Source organism: Primulina huaijiensis, chromosome 5 (genome assembly GCF_012295235.1).
Source record: "Primulina huaijiensis isolate GDHJ02 chromosome 5, ASM1229523v2, whole genome shotgun sequence".
Classification (NCBI taxonomy): domain Eukaryota; kingdom Viridiplantae; phylum Streptophyta; class Magnoliopsida; order Lamiales; family Gesneriaceae; genus Primulina; species Primulina huaijiensis.
In genome coordinates, this window is record NC_133310.1 from 10,252,954 (window position 1) to 10,257,059 (window position 4,106).

Consider the following 4,106-nt stretch of genomic DNA (forward strand, 5'->3'; position numbering starts at 1 on the left):
TAACACAGCTCCTATAGCATAATCACTTGCATCACACATTAATTCAAATGGTAAAGACCAATCTGGAGGTTGTAAAATAGGTGATGTAATTAAAAGATTAATTATTTTTTTAAAAGCATTTTCACATTTCTGAGTCCATTCAAATTGTGTATCTTTTGTTAAAAGATTCGAAATTGGTTTAGATATTATGCTGAAATTTTTTATAAACCTTCTATAAAAACCTGCATGACCCAAGAATGATCGAACTTCTTTGACCGTTTTTGGTGATGTTAAATTAGCAATAACAACAAGTTTGGCTTTATCAACTTCAATTCCTTTTTCAGATATCACATGACCTAACACAATCCCTGATTTAACCATATAATGATATTTTTCCCAATTTAAAACAAGAATTTTTTCTTCACATCGTTTAAATACTTCTTCTAGGTTTTTAAGACAATTTTCAAATGAGTTTCCAAAAACAGTTATATCATCCATAAAAACTTCTACAAATTCTTCAATCATATCACTGAAAATACTTAACATGCATCTTTGAAAAGTAGCCGGAGCATTACATAAACCAAATGGCATTCTTTTAAATGCAAAAGTTCCGAAAGGACAAGTGAAAGTAGTTTTTTCTTGATCTTCTAATGATATAGGTATTTGATAATACCCCGAATACCCATCAAGAAAACAGTAATAAGAATTTCCTGCTACTTTTTCTAGAATTTGATCTAAAAATGGTAGTGGGAAATGATCTTTTCTAGTTGCATCATTTAATTTTCTATAATCAATACACATACGCCAACTAGATGGAATCCTAGCTTGTAATAACTCTCCCTTTTCATTTTTTATAACAGTGATGCCTGACTTTTTAGGTACTACTTGTGTTGGACTTACCCATTTACTATCTGAGATTGGATAGATAATTCCAGCGTCTAATAGTTTTAATACTTCATTCTTAACAACTTCCTTCATATGTGGATTTAACCTTCTTTGTGGTTGTTGATATGTTTTAGCATTTTCTTCCAAATGAATTTTATGTGTGCAAATTAAAGGATTTATACCTTTTATATCTTTCAAAGTCCATCCAATTGCATTTTTATATTTTTTAAGTAATTTAATTAAATCTTCTTCTTGATTTGGTAGAAGAGTGGAAGAAATTACAACAGGAAATGTTTTATTTTCACCAAGAAATACATATTTCAATTCGAATGGTAAAACTTTTAATTCAAGTTTTGTATTATCATCTTCTTTAAAATTATTTTCAGACTCAAAACTTTCTATTGAAAAAACTTCAGATTGTTGATTTAAGTTTTCTTCTTGTATATTTTCTTCCACAATTGTTTCAATTTCATTATCATATTCATTTTCATTAATACTTGGTTGTTTACATAAATTGAACACATTAAGTTCTAGAGTCATATTTCCAAAAGACAATTTCATTATTCCATTTCGACAATTAATTAAAGCATTTGAAGTTGCTAGAAATGGTCGTCCCAATATTACTGGAATTTCATTATGTACTTCTATTGGTTGTGTATCCAAAACAATAAAATCTACAGGATATATGAATTTATCAACTTGAACCAACACATCTTCTACAATACCTCTAGGTATTTTGATTGACCTATCCGCCAGTAAGAGAGTAACAGAAGTGGGTTTTAATTCTCCTAAATTAAGTTTTTCATAAACTGAATAAGGAAGTAAATTCACACTTGCTCCCAAATCTAACAAAGCTTTTTTAATTTTATTTTCTCCAATAATACATGAAATTGTTGGACAACCAGGATCTTTATATTTTAAACTAGAATTATTTTGAAGAATAGAACTTACTTGTTCAGCCAAGAATGCTTTCTTCTTCACATGCAATTTTCTCTTCACAGTACATAAGTCTTTTAAAAATTTTGCATATGAAGGTACTTGTTTAATAGCATCTAATAATGGAATATTTATCTTTACTTGTTTAAAAACTTCATAGATATCAGAATCATTTTTTTGTTTTTTATGATTTGTTAATGCATGAGGAAATGGTGGAGGTTTATTTGATTCATTTACTATTTCAGATGATTTATCATTCAACATATTATTTTTAGAATTTAAGGTATCATCATTCTCAAAAGTATCAGGATTATCATCCTTACTCTTTGATTTTAAATGATCCTTGTTTTCATTACTATATGGATCATTAACTATTTTACCACTTCTAAGGGTAATAACAGATTTTATTTGATCAATTTTTTCATTTTTTAATTCTTGATTTTGATTTTTAGGATTAGGTTGAGGTTGAGATGGAAATTTTCCTTTTTCATGAATATTAAGTGCAGATGCAAATTTTGCAAGAGTTTCTTTCAAATCAGTCATAGATTGACTGTTTTGAATATTGATAGATTCTTGCTTTTGGATAAATGCATGAATTACATCTTCAAAGTTTTTTCTTGGAGGTGTAACATAAGGAATATAACCTTGATGATTTTGGTTATTTTGAAAATATTGTTGTGAGGGTTGTGCATTATTATCATTCCTCCAACTAAAATTAGGATGATTTTTCCATCCAGGATTATATGATGTTGAAAAAGGATCTAGTATTGGTTTTTTATAATTGTTAACATAATTTGCTTGTTCATGGAGACATTCTTTAAATGAAGGTAATGTTGGACAATCTTTTGTAGCATGATCATGTGTATCACATATATGACAAACAATTTCTTGAATACTTTTTAATTGACCACTCTTTTTCATTTCTAATGACTCAATTTTTCTTGCTAAAGATGCAAGTTTAGCTTGAATATCTATATCATCTTTAAGATTATAGATACCACCCCCATTTGTTGAATTATTGATTTTAGTTGTTGGTGGTTCTATTGTGCCTATATTATCCCAATTTTGAGCATTTTCTGCTAATGAATCCAAATACTCCATAGCTTCATTTGGGTTTTTATCTTCAAAAGTTCCATTACACATGAATTCTATCATTTGCCTATCTTTAGGTATTAGACCTTCATAAAAGTGAGAAACTATTCTCCATGTTTCAAAACCATGATGTGGGCATGTATTAAGTAATTCTTTATATCTATCCCAACATTGATAAAATGTTTCTCCTTGTTTTTGAGAAAAAGTAGTAATTTGTCTTTTAAAAGAGTTTGTTCTATGGGAAGGAAAAAACTTTTTGAGAAATTGTTGTTGCATTTCTTCCCATGATCTTATTGAACTTGATCTCAAATTTTGTAGCCATGTTTTAGCTTTATCTTTTAAAGAAAAAGGGAAAAGCTTTAATCGAACTATATCCATGCTACAATTTTGATCATTATAAGTGTTACAAACTTCCTCAAATTCTCTTAGATGTAAATATGGATTTTCAGAATCTAAGCCATGAAAATTTGGTAAAAGTTGAATAATTTGAGGTTTAAAGTTGAAATTAGATGCATCAGGAGGAAAAACTAAACAAGATGGGGCACTAGTTCTAATAGGGTTCATATGGTGCCTAAGTGTTCTTAATTGATCATGTTCTTGATTATTATTATTATTATTGTTATTATTGTTATCATTATCTTGATTATTTGAATTATCATCCATGTTTAAATTATTTTCAGATACTCGAATAAGTCTACCACTTTTTTTTCGACTCCAAATACTCATAAAAAAAAAACAACACAATACTTATAAATAAAACATAATTAACAAATATAAACTTAATTTATACCTCCCCGGCAACGGCGCCAAAAACTTGCTACTACTTAAATTATAATTCACCCAAGTGTAGGTTGTCTGCAAGTAATATATTTCGTAAGTACGAGATCGATCCACAGAGAGGTTATTTTAAGTTTAAATTTATTAATTTATAGATTACCAAATGCAAGAACGAAGTTTACATGTTATAAATTTTGTCAAGGCTCGAGGATTTATTCTTGGTTTATGCAATATTGTTTAACTAAAAGTAAAACAAAGGAAACCACCATAAATAAGGGTTCCAAGAAATTTAAATATTCAAACACACACCTTTTATAATATAGTTCCCACTATAAAAAATACCGAATTCACCGATATTTTATATATGGTACCTATGATTATATATATAACTATATAAATATATAATTGCATAAAATAAATGTTAAATTAAATCATTA

At 28.0% G+C, this 4,106-nt stretch overlaps 1 non-coding gene across 1 annotated transcript; it reads left to right on the plus strand.

The window, feature by feature from the left end:
• The first annotated feature begins 3,013 nt into the window (after window positions 1-3,013).
• On the plus strand, window positions 3,014-3,124 carry LOC140977928 (small nucleolar RNA R71). Its single transcript, XR_012175493.1, has one exon. It is a non-coding gene; the product is annotated as a small nucleolar RNA R71 (small nucleolar RNA).
• Window positions 3,125-4,106: the final 982 nt, after the last annotated feature.